Source organism: Peromyscus leucopus, chromosome 9 (genome assembly GCF_004664715.2).
Source record: "Peromyscus leucopus breed LL Stock chromosome 9, UCI_PerLeu_2.1, whole genome shotgun sequence".
In the NCBI taxonomy this organism is placed as follows: domain Eukaryota; kingdom Metazoa; phylum Chordata; class Mammalia; order Rodentia; family Cricetidae; genus Peromyscus; species Peromyscus leucopus.
Window position 1 is genome coordinate 5,848,006 of NC_051070.1, and position 20,892 is coordinate 5,868,897.

General features: G+C 44.5%; 1 long non-coding RNA gene across 1 annotated transcript in view; it reads left to right on the forward strand.

The window, feature by feature from the left end:
• LOC119088489 overlaps positions 1 to 20,623 on the forward strand; it is a 49,965-nt gene extending 29,342 nt beyond the window's left edge. Inside the window, exons 2-4 of the long non-coding RNA XR_005092114.1 lie at positions 2,321 to 2,463; positions 16,618 to 16,968; positions 19,109 to 20,623. This is a non-coding gene — a long non-coding RNA (uncharacterized LOC119088489). The remainder of the gene's footprint in view (positions 1 to 2,320; positions 2,464 to 16,617; positions 16,969 to 19,108) is intronic.
• The last annotated feature ends 269 nt before the right edge of the window (positions 20,624 to 20,892 follow it).

Consider the following 20,892-nt stretch of genomic DNA (forward strand, 5'->3'; position numbering starts at 1 on the left):
ACAGTTCTTGACAATACTTCCTTGCAGATAGTCAGGGGATAGGGAATTATTCTTCTTTGTGTATAAACTTTGTGTATAAAACTCTTTGATGGAGCGGAACCAGTGAGCTTCTACAGAGAGGGGATGGCACAGGGGCACATGGGCAGTAATTTAGATAAGTGTATTCCAGAGGTCCTTCTCTATAGTCACCACAGATGGTTTGCTCTGCAATTCTCTACACTTCTTTCATGCAAAATGAGCCTGAAAACTAATGGCTGCTCTTCAGTGGAAAGGTGGCAACATTCTGACCCCAGAGAAAAGAACTGTCCTTCAGTCTCTCCCATCCTTCTCTGAACTCTGACACTGCTGTGAACTTAACACTTTTATGGTAACCTAGAGCTCAGTAAGACCGACTAGACTTCTTAGGAATGTTGCATCAATAAGCCAGGAAGAGTGAAAATGAATGAGGTTTTTGTTTGGTTGGTTGTTTTTGTCTGTTTTTTTTTTTTTTTTTTTTAAGCAGGTAGAATGTTGAAGGAGGGACGTTAAGAGGAGAGTTGAGGTCTGGACCATTGTGATGGCCCCTCCCACGTAGATCAAACATTCCAGCTATCTCCACACTGCTCAAATGCTACACACCTAAGCCCAGCTCCACCTCAACCATTCAGGTTCCAGTGATTATTTCTCTCCTGGATGACTGCAATCACAAATGAAGATGCCATGTTCTTCTCCATTTGGGGAAAGTTTTAATATTCTCTCTTGTGGAGGAAAATGTGGTTCGCTAAAAGCTTCACTCTATGTGCTGACACCATTGCCTTTCAAAGGAATATCCAGGATTTCTACCCCCTCTTCATTTCAGCACGTTTTTTTTTTAAAGATAGGACCTCAGGTATCCCAGGTTGGTGTCATGTTCTGTCTTCAGGGATGACCTTAAACTTCTGGTCCTCCTGCCTCCACCTTCTGAGTTCTGGGATGACAGGGTTTTGTGATGCTGGCGATGGAACCCAGGACTTCATGACTTTTAGTCGAGCACTGAGTCCTACCCTCCAACCATTCTTTCGGCCTTTAGTATGGACTCCTCCATCTCCCATGCCAAGGAGCAATGGAGAAAGAGCGACTGGGTAAGAAAGTCATTCCTGGGACATGAAAAATGGCATGATGCTGTTATGTAAAGAACGAGACACTGAATCAGGGCAATCGCATCGTGCTTGAAAAAAAAAAGCTAGTGTGATACAGCTCAGTATGTAACACACGGGATCAGACAACAGCTTGAGAACTTCAGTTCAAGGGGGCAGACCATCCCATTAGAAAGGAGAGAAGGAATCCTGGAAGGACCATCCCATTAGAAAGGAGAGAACGCACGCACGCACGCACGCACGCACGCACGCACGCACGCACCCACCCGACCAATGAGTATGCAAACCCAGTGTTTGTGCGCTGCTGCATCTTGCCAGGCTGGACATGGAGGAACAGAAAAACAAAACAAAAACCAGAAGTTGCCTGGCATGTGTATTTGTTCTGGAGTTTTCCTAGCCTGCCTAGCAGCAGGACTGCCAATGCTATGACATTTCCATGGAGACCTAACCCTACTTTAGAAACGCTGGACACTGGCCTGATTTCTGAACATTAAGTAAACAAAGGTTCTCTTCATCACATCATCTAAAAATCCCCATTTTCCTATGCTAATAAGTACTATTAGTTAAAATTGTAACTATGCAGAGAAAATAAAATATTTAACATATAACAAAATAAGACCTCTTAGCAAGGGGAAACACTGGTAGCTATTATTTTAATTTTTGGAGTTTCACAAAAATCATTTGAGATAACATTAATTAATTAATTTTTATTTTTATTGTTTGCTTTTTGAGACAGAATCTCTCTAGGTAGCCTTGGCTATTTCTAGAATTCACTATGTGAATTCAGGCTGGCCTTGAACTCACAGAGATCTGTCTGCCTCTACCTCCTGGGTACTGGGATTGAAGGCATTGAACGCCACACCCTGGTTAGGCTAACATTTAAAGGTAGGCAAAGTTATCCATAGTGCATGTGGTCTGTGGACCAGTAACACGGGGAGAGTGGAAGAAAACAGATTTCCAGACCCACTAAATCTGGACCAGTGTTATAACAAGGTGCCAAGACAATCCAGGCATGTGCTCAAAACTGTCAAGCTCAGTGCAATTTAAAAAATGTCATTTTCTTGCCATTAGAAATTTAATAGTGTGTGTGTGTGTGTGTGTGTGTGTGTGTGTGTGTGTGTACCAGAGGGTGATGTTGGGCGTCTTTTTCAATCTCTGCCACCTTATGTTGTTTTTTGAGACACCTGTTCTTGCTGACCCTGCAGCTATTTCAGATAGGCCTGGGATTCCAGCACTCGGGAAGCTGAGGCAGGAGGATTTGCTGCAAGTTGAAGGTTGACCTGTTCTACATGAATGAGTTCTGAGCAAGGGCTACAGAACAGGATCCTGTCTCAAAATAACTGAATATGTAAGTAAGCACACAAAGAAACAAATGCAATTTTGTTTTGAATTTCATATAATTTATACCTTCTAGACAAATACTTTTAATTTGTATTGAAAGAATTATCAAAGGCAGGTCATTTTTTTTTTTATTTCCTAGTGTTCAATGTGAAGAAAAATGACAATTCTGACATCACTTGAGAGTAGCATAAGGATGTGGGGATGTGGGAAAGTTATAACTTCAATAAGCTACATACGATGAGGGCGGGGGCTGTAAGCTAGACACAGAACTTGGTGGGTAGAAGATATTCTGACACTAAAAAGAAAGCAATGTTGCTGTGCATGAGAGTGGGGTACATTCCAGAAAACAAAATCATTTCTGGTAATCAACTGCATCTTTAGCTTTATGTTGTAGCTAGAGTTTTCCTGCCTTGCCCACAGGCAGGACAAATCTTTGTCACCCGCCAGTCCCACAGCCACTCAGACCCAACCAAGTAAACACAGAGATTTATATTGCTTACAAACTGTATGGCCATGGCAGGTTTCTTGCTAACTGTTCTTTTATCTTAAATTAACCCATTTTTATAAATCTATACCTTGCCACGTGGCTGGTGGCTTACCAGTGTCTTTACATGCTGCTTGTCCTGGCCGTGGCTCCAGCGTCTCCCCCTTCAGCCTTCCGCTTCCCAGAATTCTCCTCTCTCCTTGTCCCACCTACTTCCTGCCTGGTCACTGGCCATCAGTGTTTTATTTATATAGAGTAATATCCACAGCACTCTGCTCTTACGTCTGATGTCAAGGATGTATTAGCGCTAGCCATGGGTTTGCTAGACTTTACTTCCCCAATGTGCTTCCATGATTCTTCCTTGGTTGTATGAAGAATGAGAACACTTCTGGGACTCCAAGTTCCAAAATACATCTTTGCCTCATGTCCATGCTTGACAGCAGCTTTAAACAGTTTACTCAAGGAGTGAGCCTGAGACGTCTACAGTTTCACAGCTGTTTTTGCACACCGCTCCTGTGGATCAGGAGAAGGCACAGCAGCTGAGCGCCAGGCATCATGCCAACAGAGGAGTAGGGGATTTGTGCCATGCTTGGGTTACTTCAGTGGATAAACAGAGCAGCAGTAACCGGGAACTGGTCTAGGAAAGAGGCAGACCCAGGACTCTGCCCTCACAACATGTGCAAGCACACCTGCCCTGCATAGCCACAGGATGTTCCATATTTACCTCCAGGTACCAACAGGGTTTAGGTGCTCTGTGCATTTTTTGGGGTCCATGTGACCATTCCACATGGGCATTTCTTCATGGATGTAGTAAGTGGTTGTCTCATACTCACGATAGTCACTTGGTGAATATAACAAGACTGTAACTCATAATTCTTGAAGATGAATGCCACCAGTCAGTAGACTTCCACACTGCTGTTTTCAGTACATTATCTTCAGCCTGCATCAACAGCATCCAAAGTAATTAATCACATCCTGAGATGCTCCTGTTATGGTTCTGGGTCTTGATTGGGTTCCTTTTCTCTGCTACTTAAAGAATCTAAAGGGAAAATTTCCAGTGTGACAGGTACTAGCCAGGGAGATCTCAAACACAGCAAACAGGGTCAGCAGTTGAAGAAAGGCTTTCACTAAGGTTAAGGAAACACACATGTACAGCAGACATGCAGAGGTAAAGACCCTCCACAAAGCAGAGGAGTGGGTGGAGGAGGAGGAGGTGGTGGTGGTGGAGGAGGAGGAGGAGGAGGAGAGGAGGAGGAGGAGGAGGTGGTGGTGGTGGTGGTGGTGGAGGAGGAGGAGGAGGAGGAGGTGGTGGTGGTGGTGGTGGTGGTGGTGGAGGAGGAGGAGGTGGTGGTGGTGGTGGTGGTGGAGGTGGTGGTGGTGGTGGTGGAGGAGGTGGTGGTGGTGGTGGTGGAGGTGGTGGTGGTGGTGGTGGAGGTGGAGGAGGCGGTGGTGGTGGAGGATGAGGTGGTGGTGGAGGTGGTGGTGGAGGTGGTGGTGGAGGTGGAGGTGGTGGAGGTGGAGGTAGAGGTGGAGGTGGAGGTGGTGGAGGTGGTGGAGGTGGTGGTGGTGGTGGTGGTGGTACTCAGAGAGACAAAGTCCCGCTTCTACTTGAGGGCTCTGAATTTTAAAAGTCTTTGAAGTGTCTTCCTCCCCTTAATTTAGGGTTAGTCAGTTTGAAGAATGACAGGATGGTTGATTGGCCCACAACTGTGTAAACATGTCCTGATCCAATCTGGAGCTTGTAGAGCCAGTCTGTCAGCAGCAGAAAAAGCCCACAAGGCCTTTGTTTTAAGCTCCAAGGCTTTTGTCTCAGGTCTGAAGATGAGGAAGAAGCCAGCCATCTTGGAGGTGCACAGTCTGCCTCTCCCTCTCTGTCTGCCCACCAGGGAGTCTGTCTAATGCCTAGTCCGCATCTCCAGGCACTCATCTTAGTTTTGCTGAGTAGATAAAAGTGGAGTGGGGAGCTGGGCTGTATTATGAAATAAGAAATGCTCATCTTTGCCCTTGGCCATTGAGGAACTTTCGCTTCCAGTACTGAACCTCTCCATCCCAGGAAAGATCCCTGAGGCCACTCAAAGGAGTGGTAAGGGATTGACACATCCAGGAGGAATTCATGCTCAGAGACAGAGGCCACTTCCTCCTTTCCAGGGTCAAATCAAAATTCCTCTGTTGAGGCTTCTGAGTTCAGTTTTGGGTGACCCAAGCAGATGTCAGAGCTGTCTATCAAGCTATGAAATAGCATCATGGAAATAAAGTTCCCATCTGGTCACCTGAGTTCTACATGACCTTCTCACAGGTAGCAGTGAGATGCTGTCCCTCACCTCTGTCAGAAGGATAGAGTGATGGTCAATTCGGTTACAAGAGCACGACTCTATGCCGGCACTAATGGCATGTGTCACCATACCCAGGTCTATAAAAGGCCTTTGAGTAATTCTCAGCATGTTTAGAATCAGGAAAGCCAGGATTAGAAGTCATGCCTACAGGAAAACATCCAAGATTCTGCCACCAAGCCGGGCCTGTGGAGATGTCCTCTGCTGCTGTCATAAGCACAGATGCTTGTGTCTTTGGGGATTGTCCCCAGAACACCATGGTGAGAAATGCTAGTCCATACTCTGAAGATGGCTGTCCTAGTGTTTGCTACCTATACTAGATTGGATTCCAGCCAAGTATTGCCTCTTTGCATTGTGAGATCCTGAGTCAAAACTCCATGTGAGAGAGTCCACATGACAGAGTCTGGGGAGGAGTGTGTCTTCGCTGCAAAGGAAGTTGGAGTCATGAGAGCATCAAGTTCCTGTTTAGGAAGGCTGCCCCTGCTTCTCCTTAGTCCAGACCTTTGCACAGGATAATGGACTTTAATGCCGTGGTAGTTTGGTAATTGGACCCCATCATCTCATAGGGAGTGGCACTATTAGGAGGTGTGGCTTTGTTGGAGTGGGCGTGGCCTTGTTGGAGGAAGTGTGTCACCGTGGGGGCAGGATTTGAGGTTTCCTATGCTCAGGATACTGCCTAGTGTCTGTTAGTTATTTAGCCGCGTTGTTTTCTTACCCTGCAAGGAAATGTCACGAAACACGACAGAATCCGCTAATAAGAGTTTATTAGAGATAAAGGGATAGAGAGTGCGCAGGCCTGTGGGAGAGACACGTGCGTGGAGAAGAAGAAGGAACCGGGAACATGGCGCTCAGTTTTTAAAAGGCTGGGTGTGGCCAGGTCACATCACTACTCCACGCATGTGTGTAGATCACATGGCCACGTTGCACACTTATGTGGCCATGAAACGTCACGGATCCTGGTCACGCGAGACGCCTTGACCCAGAAATGGCTATCTTGACCTGGAACTGGCTAGGCGGAGGTGTCCAGGTCTGCTGGGTATCCTGGTTACGAGAGACGCCCTGACCCGGAAATGCCTATCCTGACCTGGAACTGGCTAGGCGGAAGTGTCCACCTGGTATATGCGACCGTGGGAGCGTGTTGTGAACCCTTCAGTGTCTCAGTTGACTTCCTGTTGCCTGTAAGACGTAGGACTCCCAGCTACTCCTCCAGCACCACATCTGCCTGCCGCCATGCTCCCCATCATGATGATAGTATACTGAACCTCTGAAACTGTAAGCTGCCACCTCAATTAAATGTTTTCCTTTAAAGGAGTGCCATGGTCATGGAATCTCCTCATAGACATAGGAACCCTAACAAAAACAGATGCTAAGTGGCCAATAAGAATAGCAAAAGCCATTCCTGACACTCACTCAGGTGAATAAGGGTAAGGCAAACTATTGCCTCCTTTTCAAGGTAGGTACGTTCAATCTCTGTCTCTAACTACAAGAAAAAGCAACTTGATTCTTTGCCTCTTTTTTTATTTTTGTTTTTTCAAGACAGGGTTTCTCAGTGTAGCTCTGGCTGTCCTGGAACTCGCTCTGTAGACCAGGCTGGCCTCGAACTCAGAGATCCACTCTCCTCTGCCTCCCATGTGCTGGGATTAAAGGTGTGCGCCACCACCACCTGGCAGTCCTTTCAAAATAGCCTAGCATTAGTTAGCCAGAAAGCTCCAGGCTGCATTTTGAGGACTGGGCACGCTTTCTTGGCATATTTAATTATATAAGGGATGATGGTGATAATTGTATAACATTGATAATAATTCTTTCTAAAATTTTGTGTATGTGAAGTGTGTGTTCATGTGTGTGTGCATGCAAGGAACATGCATGTATATACATGTATTAATGGAGGTCAGAGGTCTGTTTGTTGTGAGAGAAGGTCTCTCACTAAACCCAGAGATCACTGATGACTAGACTGGCTGGTCAGAAGCTCCAGGGATCTGCCCATCTCTGTTCTTCTTCCCCAACTAAGGGTGACAGATGTGTGCTGATACCCTTGACAGTACATGGGTGCTGGGGATCTGAACTCAGGTCCTCAGGCTTTCATGGCAGGCACTTTACTGACAGAGCCATCTCTCCGGCTCTCTTTCTCTGGTGGTGGGAGGAGCAGAGGTGGGGAACAGGATCTCACGTATCCCAGTCTGGCCTCAAAGTTTCTATGTAGCCAAGGATGACCTTAAACTTCTGATCTTCCTTACAGCCCAGTTCTCCTCAGTGTTGGGGAGTAAGTCCAGGGCTTCATGCATGTTAAGCAAGCATCTACCAACAGGTACATCCCCAGCCTTCACTGAGAGTGCTCTTCATGCCACCGAGATGAGCACTGAAAAATAGTTAAAATGATAGATTTTTAAATTGTGTATACCTTATCCTATTTTTTGGAAAAGCATGCTAACTTTAACCATGTTTTCCCAAAGGCCAGAATGACATGGTAGCCATGAACAAATATAGCATACATCTTATGGCCTGCACCCCTCAGCTGCACCCCTCATAATTCACCCAGAGGGTCCATTGCAGCTGTTGTTATTGCTCCAAGAATTTCCTGGAGTACTGGTGGTTGGGTGTTGGACCAGATGTTTCCAGGCCCTTTGTCCAAAGAATTAGAAATAATGGCTCACATAGATTTATAAAAGTAACAAAACTATTTTATTCAGAGCAAAATAACAGTACAGATTAGAAAGAGAATTGCCATCAAGATCGAAAGAGGGCCACATGAGGAAGAGGACTCAAGGTCCCCAATTGTTGTTTGGGCCTTCTTTTATATGAGATTCAAAAGCAGTGGCTAGATACTAAGAGGCATAGTTTGGGTAGTTCCCCACTTTGATACATTAGGTCATGTTTATTTTTCTTATTGCACACATCTCTTCCCTTAATGCATCTGACTTCAGTCATATGCATGCCCAGTTATTCATAAGCATAAGATGGTAAATAGGGGCTTCACCTAAACCTTTATACTAAAGGATACAGTGCATATCCCAACCAGTTCAGCTGGGTTGGAAGATTCCTTCCTACCAACTGGCTCTTATAGTGCCAGATGGTCCTATGGAGGCTTTTGTGGGTAAAAGTACCGATACTCCAACTCAGATGTAAACTCTACAAACTGTAGTACTCAGCTGCCTAGAAAGACGTGCCCGTTGGTGCAATGGTGGCATTACTGTTATGGGGATAACCAACTGCTTGCCAATTGGATTGCAGGTTCACTCTGTAAAATTGGTCCAACGCTGGTGTTTGAAGAGGTCTCAGGCTCTGGGAGTGGGGGTGGAGGGACCTCAAATGTCTGATTAGCAGGATTGACATAGCATTAAATCACCCCCTAACTATCTGTTTATACCCGCAGACAAAGGCTACTCTCAGTCTTACACAGAGATATTTCTCCTTGCAGTGAACAGAGATACATGCAAAGACCCATTATGGTACAAGAAGGATGGTTGAGCTCAGACAAGGCTTAGCCTAAGACAAAATATTTGCACCATCATTGAAGGCTCAAGAAACATTGAGGAAGAGGATATGCAAAGGATGTAAGAGCTGTAGGGGATCGAGGCTGTAAAACACCATCTTCAAAGCGTGATAAGGTCATGGCAGCCACAGACTTATACTGACACTGGGTTCATAGAAATTGGGACCTCCTAATAGTCAGCTATGAGAGGGAATGGACTTCCAGGACCCTGTCATTTTCTGCTGAGCTGCTGGCAACCAACAGGTTCTGGAGGTATAGTATTCAGTTGTATACCCACAGGTGAGCTCACCAGGCTGTTAATAGTTACTTCTAAACATGGGGTCAAACAGATGACCTTGGTCAAATTTTGTGGGAAAGAGATTTGTAAGGAGTACAAGTTCTTGTAGTGTGGGAGGAAATAGGAGGGTGTCTTAATTAGGGTTTCTATCGCTGTGAAGAGACACTATGATTACAGCAACTCTTGTAAAACATTTCACTGGGGTGGCTTACATTTACAGAGGTTCAGTCCATTATTGTCATGGTGCAACATGGTGGCATGCAGTGGACATGGTGCTGGAGAAGGAGCTGACAGTCCTACATCTTGACTCAAAGGCAACAGGAAGTGGTTTGTCTCACTGGGTATAGCTTGGACATAGGAGACCTCAAAGCCCTCCTCCACAGTGACAAACTTCCTCCCCAAGAAGGCCACACCTCTCATTAGTGCCGCTCCCTTTGGGGGCTGTTTTCTTTCAAACTACCACAAGAGGGTGTAGGGAGAGTAACCAGAAACTACAGTGTATGTGTAAAATTGTGAGAAAACAAAATTTACTAATAAAATCAAAAGAAAACCAGTTCACTATACACCTGCCCTTTTATTCCTTAAATCATAATATACTGGGAATATACTTGAGTAGAAAGTGCCTAAATTTGGTTGTTACTATGGATAAGAAAGCTCATACTCTTGCTTAGGTAGGAGTACATGTAGCTCAATGCAGATGTAGGGGACGGGGTCCAGCGGGTTCTGAGGTTGCTGGGAGCAGTGCTTGGAGAGAGGTGAGTGCACACAGTACACGCAGGTGAGGGGATTGGTATGCCAAGTACTCTGTTACAAGGGGCTTAGGCGTATGCGACCAAATCCAAATAGGATTCCAAAGTGTGTGCTGTGCTTGCGTGCTTTGCCTGGATTTCTTGCCCCTTTGTTCACACTTGACACCAATAAGCAGAGCACAGTGGCATATACCCAGAGGCTCAACTACTCTTCAGGCGGAGGATCACTCAGATCCAGGAGTTTGAGGCCAGCCTGGACAACACAGAAAAATCACACATCAAAACAAAAACAAAACAAACAGCAACAATAACAACAACAACAACAAAGCTAGGAATTATTAGGGAGCTGGACAGGAATCAAAGCCTGTAGCTCAATATGTAACATTAGACACATGCCCTAATTGGTTGGTGCTACGGTTATCTCATTTATGTGGAGAGAATGCAGCACCCATCTCGTGAGGTTGCTATAGCAAGCTGCTGTATCTACGGCACTTCAAATAGCGTCCAGCACAAAATCAGCACATAGTAGGCTCAGCTAGTATTCGTTCTTCTTAAGTAAAGCCACATCTGAGTCCAATCCTACTTCTGTCCCTTCCTGAAATTTCATGACAGAACCTCATTCTGCAGCCCAGGCTGGTCTGGAACTCTCAGTCCTCTTACCACAGCTGGGATCAGTGTTGTGTGCCGTCACATGCAGCTGGATTTTTTTGTTCTCTTAAAGAATGTAACAGTTGAGGTTTGGAGATGGATCTCAGTTGGTAGTGTGTGCCTAGCATGCATGAAGCTCTGAGTTCCACACTTAGCCGTGAATAACATTGTCCACATGTCTATAATTCCAGCACCGGGGGTAGGGGGTGGAGGGTGGGGGGTGGGGGGTTGAGACAGAAGGACTGCAAGTTTGATGTCATTGTTAGCTACAATGGCAAGTTAGAGGCCAACCTGAGCTACTTAGATCTTGTCTTTTAAGGGGAGCTGTGTGTTGATGAGATGGCCCAGCCAGTAGAGGTCCTTGTCAGTGAGTCTGATGACCTGAGTTCAAGCTCAGGAACCCACACAGTGGAAGGACTGGGCTGAACTAACCCCTAAATTTGTTCTGACTTCCACAAAGACACCATGGCACACACACTGTGCCCTTCAATAAGTAGATAGGTAATTAAAATAATGTAATACCTATGTTCACCTATATAGATATATACGGTGTTATTTGTATGTAAGTATGTGAGACTTATGTATGTATATGCTGTGTGATATGTATATGCATATATGGAGATTTATCAAAGAAATCAAATGTCTCACAAGCCGGAGAGTCAGGGAAACTGGAGGGGTCATCCCAGTCTGTGTCTGAGGGTAGATTGGATGACACCTGCTCACAGAGCCAAAGACACATCTTCACACATTCATCTCTTCAGGAAACACACTCAGAATGTATTTACTGGCTACCTAGGTATCCTTTAATCTACTCAAGTTAGCTCACAAAGTGAACCCACACAATGACTTCCAACTGAAGTAGCTTGAAATAGCATGTCTCATCCCATAATACTCATGGACCAGGAACCAGCAGCGCTGGGTCCGACATTCACCTTTTTGGCCTCTCATGGGCCGTTGTCAAGGCACCAGCTGGCACAGCAGTCTCTCTCAAAGCTCATCGGGAGAATGAGGCATTTCCAAACCCGCTTGTAGTTGTTGGAAGGACTTCGTTCCTCACACAGCCTTGGCACAAGGCCACTCAGCTCCTTGCCACGGGGCCTCTCCCCACACAGTGTCTTCCTTCACTGAAATGTAATAAATGAGGAAATAACAAAGCAGTCGAGCAAGATGAAAGTCATAGTCTCGTATTACCTCAGCTTGGACACTGTATCCCAGAAATTCACTGCTCTGTTTGACAAAAACAAATGATCAAGTCCAGCCTACAGCCAAGGGAAGCAGTGAGATGGGGCAGGACCATGAGGGCCATGCCAGAGTTGCCTACACCGTGGGGGAGGACCACGAGGGCCATGCCAGAGCTGCCTACACCGTGGGGGAGGACCACGAGGGCCATGCCAGAGCTGCCTACACCGTGGGGGAGGACAGAGGACAGACAGGCCTCTGCTGATGGGAACTCTGGGAAAGACAAGATGAGCTGGAAGGATAATTCTGGGCTTTGCGTCAATCTGGTTAAGGGTGTGTGTGTGTGTGTGTGTGTGTGTGTGTGTGTGTGTGTGTGAGAGAGAGAGAGAGAGAGAGAGAGAGAGAGAGAGAGAGAGAGAGAGAGAGAGAGAAAGTTGTTTGATTTACTGGTTTCTATTTTAAAAGGTTTATTTTAATTATGTTTCTGGGTGTGGGTATGTGTTAATGACTGCTGCTACCTCTGGAACTGGAGTTAGAGGCAATTGTGAACTGCCTGGTGTGGATGCAGGAATTACAATTACAAACTTTCTTCCCTTCCTTCCTTTTTCCTTTTTTTTTTTTTTTTTTTTTTTTTTGAGACAGGATTTCTCTGTGTAGCCTTGGCTGTCCTGGAACTCACTTTGTAGACCAGGCTGGCCTCTGCCTCCTGAGTGCTGGGGTTAAAGGCATGAGCCACCACTGCCCAGCTAGGAATTACAAATTTTCAAAGTGAAGGACTCTTTCCATGTACCTGTCACTTTAATTTTTCCTGGCGCAACCTGAACAAATGCCTGTTCACCCTAGATATGGCACCAAGGAAAGGCCAAAGGAATGATTCCACCCAACTCAGCTTGATGGACCAATGAGCCTACTGGGTTTATTTATACAAATATGGTGGTTACTTACAAGAATGTGGGTGACCCCCAAACTGCGGCACTGTGGAAAGCTTCCACCCTCAAATGGACAATGACTTCTCCACAGATAGAGACCTCCCTTCAGGTAACTTTCCATATCCTCTGTACTCTAGCAGCCACCCACGATCAGGTACAGCAGGACCGAATTATGCAAAGGTGAGGGGTGGTGAGGCAGGGGTGAGGGGTAATTTGTCCTGCAACTCTGCTTACTTGGGGTTATTCACAGCCTCCTCTTCCATTAGTGATGTTGGTTGTCTGGTTACTTCACCTGCGTGTACTGTGTACACACATCTTTCTCTCCAAACAATACACCTGAAAACCTCAGAAAAACCCTCAATGCCCCCTCGCGGCCCCCCTCCCCCACATTGAGCTGCTCCCATCTCTGAGCAACAGTATAGGTCCCACCTCTAATAACAACTCAAATTCAGGCAGTTTCTATTCATGTGTATTCCCAGTGTATCATGATATAAAGAACAGAGGGCTAATCCAACCTGAACTGATTTGGGGTGCATATGCAATGAGGCAAAACTATGTCTACTACATTTTTAGGAGAATTTCCCATATACTATCCACACCATTTAATTTTCTGTTGCTGTGATAAAATACAATGACCAAAAGCAATTCACGGGAGGAAAGGTGTTATCTTAGCTTTAGGTTCCGGAGGAGACATAGTCCATCGTGGTAGAAAAGGCAGCAGGGTTGTGAGGGCAGCCTTGTAGTCAGGAAGCAGAGAAACCACTTTTCATCAGTGCACAGGAAGCAGAAAGTGAGGACAGGAAGTGGGCTCAGGCTATAAAGCCCACCTCCAGGGATGTACTTCCTCTACCAAGGTTCCACCTTCTAAAGGTTTCACAACATCCCAAACAGCTGGGGACAAAGAGTTCAAATACACGAGCCTAAGGGGAACACTGCTAATTGGACCATCACACTATCTTACATCTATGTATAATTGGACATGCATATTATTAAAATGCATTAAGATGCATTATGGGAAGGGACATGGGCAGTAGGAAAAAAGAATGCATGATCTCACTTGCCAATCAGGGAACCACTGAAAGTGCATCCCATAGTAACCAACTCCTTCCTTTATATCCCATAAAGAGATCGCAGGCTGTAGGCTGAGACCCTCAAGTACTGTTACTCATCTGGCCTGCTGTCAATCTTGACAGTGTATCCCTCTTTAATCTGTACTATCTCTTTGCTTTAAATAAAGAGATTTTGCTTCTTTTGCAAATCTGTGTGAGCCCTTATTTTCAGTTCTTTGGATAAGAGGCCAAGAATCTGGAAACATCTGGCCAGCTCTCCAGCAATGGTAGCAGAGGCAGGCATAAGAGGAAGTGACTGCAGTTTCAGAGAGTGCCCAATGGCTCCACGCACACCCCCTTCTATGAGACAACATCGGTAGGCCCACTCTTGTTGACAGTTCCAGTGGGTGATCATATCCCTGTGATTAAATGTTATGCTTGATGGCAGCTGTCCAGAGCAGTGCCCATTTTTAGGGGATTAAAGCTTTTCCAGTGAATTATTTCACTCATTTTCACAGGAAGCCTAGAGTGGTGAGCAAACACGGCTAGATGTCCCCTTCTTGTTCCCTGGTCCCATCTCTGACTTTCTTCTAGTGTCTAAACTCCATGGAGCCCTGTGTTTCTGCAGAGGTGGCTCCAGCCTCTTCAGAAGCTGACTCTATACCACTTGCCATCGAGTGGCTTAGGAATGAACATGTGATCTGACTTTAACTAATGAGATACGAAGAGTCTGTTATGAGGACACTTATGAGCAAAGTTTATTCTTTTGTTCTTAAGCCACAAGTTAGAGATAATATTTTTATATTCTTTCCTTTTCTTTGATTATTTTCAGCCTTTTCATAGGTTCTGAGGGAGGATGCAGTGTTTGGAGCTTTTGAGCCACATCACCACTGGGAGACAAAATTATTAACATTCCAAAGATGGCAGGGCAGATGTATAGAAAGGACCTGGATCCCCAACAATTGAACTACCTTTATAATAATTATGCCTTTGGAGAGAATATACTTTATTGTGTTAGGGTCAATTAATTGAGATAGAGTAATATGTAGCCAAAAGTACCAATCTTATACAAGGATACTCATATCTTAAGGTTTTTATTGCTGTAAAAACACATCATGACCACAACAACTCTTATAAAGGAAAACATTTAATTGGGGCTGGCTTACAGTTTCAGAGGTTTAGTCCATTATCGTCAGGGTGGGACATGGTAGAGTATAGGCAGACATGGTGTTAGAGAAGGAGCTGAGAGTTCTACATCTTGATCTACAGGCAGCAGAAGGAGTCTGTGTTCCACGCTGGGCGTAGCTTGAGCATAAGAGACCTCAAAGCCCACCCCCATGGTGATACACTTCGTCAAAGGAGGCCACACCTACTCTAACAAGGCCACACCTCCTAATAGTGCCACAACCTATGGAGGCCATTTTCTTTCAAACCACCACAACTCACTGTCTCCATTTGGTAGATACAAACAAAATCATCTTTGAAATGGGCTCAATAAGCTGCCAGAATCATGTACTTTTGTGTTTTTTTACAATGCTAGACATTGAATCTAAGACCTTGTGCATGTCAAATAAGTGTTCCATTGCTGAGCCTTCCCGGCAGCGCAAACTCCCTTAGCAGAGTTGTGTGCGTGCGTGCGGGTTTTATACAACTGTCCATGGACATTTGACCCTCTGACTAACATCTTCATTAAATTATAGAAGTCCGGGCTGTGGCTCAGTGGTAGAACTTGTGCTTAGCAGATATAAGAGCTCTGAGTGGGAGAGGAGGGAGAAGGAGAAAGACAGGGAAAGGGAGGGAGGGAGAGAGGGCTGGTGTGTGTGTGTGTGTGTGTGTGTGTGTGTGAGAAAGAGAGAGAGAGAGAGAGAGAGAGAGAGAGAGAGAGAGAGAGAGAGAGAGAGAGAGACAGAATGCAAGTTAATGACATTTAATTAGTAGTCAGACACACACTGGAGTTTATTATTTTCTGCTTGTTTTGAGATGTTTCTCTTTGTCCTCAGATCTAATTTTATGGAGATAACGTAAGTAACTTAATGCTGTGTAGAGTTTTCTTTCTTTCTTTTCCTATCAAGGAGACTGTCTTGCAAATTTCTTGCTTGAATAGTTAGTAATAATACAAATTCTAGCTAGGTGTGATGAAATATACTTATAATCCCAGCACCTGAGGAGCTGAGACATGAGCATGACAAATTCATGACCAGTCTGTGTTACATAGTGAGACTGTGTTGAACAATTTTTAATAAATAAACAAATAAATATTATTAAAAACTGCCATTTACTTAGTGTCAATGGGCCAAATTTTACATATGTGTGCACATGTAGCTATACATACATGATTATATGTGTGGATATCTACACATGTATTTAATTTTTTTAATTCTCATGACAGTTTTATAAAGTACATATTAATAATTCTCCACTTGACAAGTAAGGAAATGTTTTAAAAGAGGAACTTAACCACAAAGTGCAAATACAGTGTCCAAATTCAAATTAAGACATGTTCCCTTGACCTGGTAAGATGGTTCAGTGGTTAAGAGCACTGGCTGTTCTTGCAGAGAATCTGGGTTTGGTTCCCAGCACCCACATGGTGGCCCTCTTTTAACCTCTAAGGGCACCAGCATGCATGTGGTACACATACATCCAAACATATACATTAAATCTTAAAAAAATACCCACATGTCCACTTGGCTCAAAGGTGATTCTTCCCCTCTTCCATGTCTTCATCTCTGCTGTGAACTGCTGTTTAGAAACCCAAGCGTGATGGCCTGTTGGTTTCCTTCACTACGACAAAAGGCTGAGGCAACTTAACCAGAGAAATGTTTGTTTGGGCTCAGGGTTTGTGGTTCATGTTTCTCAGCCCTGTTGATTTTGGGCCTGTTGGAGATTAACACAGAGGAGGAAATATTACTGCTTCATGGCAGCAGGAAGCAAGAGTCCCTGTATCCCCTTCCACGGGATGCTTGGGAAGTTTTCTTCTACTAAATCCTTCTCATCACAGGCCTTACCACCTTCTCCTTTACCATCAGAGGCCTACAGAGGACACTGAAGATCTCAGCCATAACAGACGCCACGTGTACAAGTCTGTACTCCACGGATCAAGTCGGATTGAGAGTCTAACGAGACCAACTGGTGGTGAGGAAGCCGATTGAACCATCTGTACCCACGTCATGCTGTACCATATCTCATTAGAATCTGTGATGGTTCCAGCCCGCCATAGCTCACACCATAAAGGAAACAAACTTTCCCTAGATATCAAGATACTCAGTTCTGAATTTCAGTTGTAAAAAGAAGAAAATGCAAGACCCAAATTCTCTCTTGACTGAACAGAGCTTGGTGGCCTGATGTGCTTTGTCAATGACCTTTTTCTTGTATGACAGGTGAGTGGCACTGTCTTCTCTTGGGAGAGGATGCGTTGGAATGGGAGACATGGCTTAGTGCTGTGTTTTCCCCCAGTACGTGCTCTCATTACACCACATGGACCCCACGAATGTTTCAAATACCAGTGAAAATACATGGATTAAATAGAGCGTCAGTTTCAAAATATCAAAAGAAAGTCATAATCATGGGTTGTAGCTGTTTGACTAAATACTTACACACAGAGTAGCATGACAGCCTCATCCACTGCCCATTGTTGTGCTCATAAAGTTTGTTAGCTTTGAAGGTGACTTGAAAGGCCCGATTTTCTCACTGTCCACGAATTCCAAAACACACACAGAATGCTATTTATAGCTCTATCAGAGCCTCTCACAAAATAAACACATGACTTGCAGCCACCTGAGTTTAAAAGCAAAGTATTTTCAAAGGCGATTCCCATAAGAACACAGTTTGTGTAGTCTGTGAATGCATTTTGACACACAGTATAATTTGCACTCAGGCTTTCTATCTCAACAGCCTTGCGGATAGGTGACCTGTGCAGCCCGGGACCCCATGGTTAGAAGGGCCACGAGACTGGCTGAATGAGTTGCTGTCATCGGCTGAGAAGTCTTCATAATTTTTAAATAACGAGTCACATCTTTTCATTTTGCACTGAGCCCTACAAACTAGGCAGTAGATACTCTCCAGACCTTACACGGACGAAGCCCTGACAAGAGCTAATGCCATTCTAAAACAGTAAAAATGGTGCTGCTTCCTGTTATGTAGGCTTGCTCTTAGACTGTCCATTTTAATTCACATGAAAAATGTATGAGGGTTTTTTTTGTGTGTGCTTCTTACAAAATAGCTGCTATGGCTTGAATGTTTATCTTCAGAATTTTTTAGTTGAAAACTTAATCCCCCAAAGTTATATTTAATAGTATTTAGAGATAGGACCATTTAAAGGTGAGTAAGGGAAGACTATGAATTTATGAATAGATCGATCCATACATGGATTAGTGGATTAATTAGTAATGGAGGAAGGAAGTTAACAGGATTAGATGTATTCTCAAACCAGATTAGCTGCTTTGGTGAGCTCCTTTACCACTCCATGCCCTGTGCAACCCCGGGACTTTGTGCAGAGTCCCTGTCAGTGAGAAGGTCCACACTAGATGTGGCCCCTTGATCTTAGGCTTCTAAGCTTCCAGAACCGTTAAGACACATATGTATCGTTCTTTATAATTCCTGTAGTTTCAAGCATTCAGTTATAGCAACTGAAAACAGAGTAAGACAATAGCTAGATTTTGAAGGTTTGCAAAGTAATGTACTATTTCAAAAAGTAGAGCTCCTATTAGCCTAAGATGAGACCAAACTGGAAGGCACTATACAGTGCTAAGACTTTTTGAACAATAAAATAGCTCTTCAGAATCAAATCCAGGCTAAGCATATGAGAAGTATCAGAAGCCAAACTTCATCCAGGCTGTGGATCTAGAATGTACAAGCATTACTTTCACAGATTAAATTTTAATTGGCTGGAGGACGTTTTCATCTAACGAGAGAAAGTTGAAAATGGTCCTATCCAGAGCCCATCCAAGTGCTGTCCAGACAAAGGACTGCATTTTGTGTTTGGGGAAGCCAGGGGAGGAAAATGTCCAGGCCATATCCTGTTGATATGCTAGGAGGCTCAAAGGCAGGATAAGGTCCTGAGAGCGCAGGGCAGCTGGCCACCAAGCACTTAGCCCTCCCCTTTCCTCCATGCCCCCTGAGTCACCAGGGTCAGATGAGGACATTGTCATTTGTGAGACATGAAAGAAAAGCCCACACTGTGGATTGGTGAGCAGGCACATCCCCCTTCCTCAGAAGAAGTTCCCAGGGCTCACGGACAGTGTGAAAGGCAGGTAGGACCTCTGGGAGCTGCTGCTCACCATCCGTTTCATTACTAAATTTATGTTAACTTGGTGGCATGGTATATATATATATATATATATATATATATATATATATATATATATATATATATTGGCAACAATGTACACATGATTATCATAGGAAATTTAGAAAACAGAAAAATGGCAAGAAGAAACCACCCGTAATTCTAGTTTTTAGAGAAACAATCGAATTATCCAATAATAGGCTGTATTTCCTTCTGATCTCTCTTTCACACAGGATGCTGTCCACTGGGCTGAATGGTTCAGTCAGAGGGGCTGGGCTGAGAAGAGCTGCTCCTCTCAATAGTGCAGTATTTCCTCAGGAGGTCATGGTGCTGTACCTGCAGGTTTTCCGGGATGGTGAGGAAGATTCACTCTCCCTTCCCAGCAAAGAGTAGAGGGCACAAAACAACTGCAGCTCTCCTCTGCACTGTGAAACAGGAGATGAGTTTGCCGGCTCTTTTACTTAGAACTACTTAAGTAGCAGATCCATAATTTTCAGTATAAATAGGATCTGGCGCATTCTATCTTTTCCAAATCACTAACCAGATGTCCTGGTACCATTTATGGAGTGATATATCCATTTTTTATTCATCTGACTTTCTGCCTCGAAATTCCTTATATTGTTATCTAAAATTGGAGTCCATTGTGTTTCATCATGCTTTCCATGCCTGAGTACTTTAGTTTTTTTTTTTTTATTTTATTTAATTACAGCTTTTTGTATTTCTTCTCTGAATTGTCAACCTGAACTTTTTGGGTGAGAGTGCTTGAGACAGTGTCTGGAGGCTCATGTATACTGAATATATTCTGTGTCACTAAGCTACGTCCTCACTGGCCCTCTTCTGTCCTTTGTTTCTGTAGTCTCTGTTCTGCCTAACCTTTATGTCTTTGAAATTCTTGGAACTTTTGTTCCACATAAGCCTGTTTGAGCTAATGAGGATTAGTATTTCTCCTAAGTTTTATTCCAGCATTAATAATGTGCTTGTAGTGATTTATTTAAAATTAAAAAAAAACAATGTATGTGTATGGGTGTTTTGCCGGCATGCATGTCTTTGTATCATGTGCATTCCTGATGCCTGTGGAGGTCAGAAGAGGGCATCAGATCCTGGAGTTACAGGTAAGTGCGCCTCCATTTGAGTGCTGGGAATTGAACCTGGGTCCTCTGGACCCAGCAAGTGCTCCAGATCCTGTGGCGTTGGAATAACAGGCAGTGATGAGCCACCTGATGTCGTTTCTGGGAACTAAACTCACCTCATCCACAAGAGCAGTAAGCCTGCTTAACTGCCGAGCCATTTCTAGCCCCTCTTTTCCTTTTAAGGCTGAATAATGTTCCACTGTAGTAGGTACATGCTGCATTTTGTGTGTCCACTCGAGAAGTTACACCCTTTCTTTTATCTTTTCTTCACTTTTCTTCAGATCTCTTTCCCTCACCCTCTCCCTCTCCCTCCCCCCCCCTCTCTCACACACACACACCCCTCTACGGGGTTGATTGAGGTCTGGGAATAAAACCTGAGATTATTTAGTCCCTTCTTGTGCAAATGTCTGTTATTAATTTTGTTTTTGTAAGGCAACAGATTGAACCAACACGGGCGATACTCATTCTGCTTTAAGTCCTGAGGAATAATTAACATTTCGTATGTAAACAGGAGAGAAGAAGGGCTTCCAGTATTCACTCAGCGTGTACTGCACATGGGTAGAAAAGTTAAGATCACTGCTCTCGAATAAATTGTCTATATATTCATTCATCTATTCATATGTGTGTGGCATGCATATATGTCTTGTATTTCTGTGCACATGTATGTGGTGCATTCATCTGTTCACGTGTGTGTATGTGAAGGCCAGAGGTCAACTTTGGTTATGGTTCTCTCTCTCTCTCTCCATCTTTTTGAGACAGGGTCTCTCACTGAATCTGGAGCTCATGGTTTTGGCTCACGGCTGGCCAGACCCTGATGGTCCAGGGTCCCTCCATCCCCATCCTCACTCAGCACTGGGGTTACAGATCCTTGCTACCCAGCCTGGCCT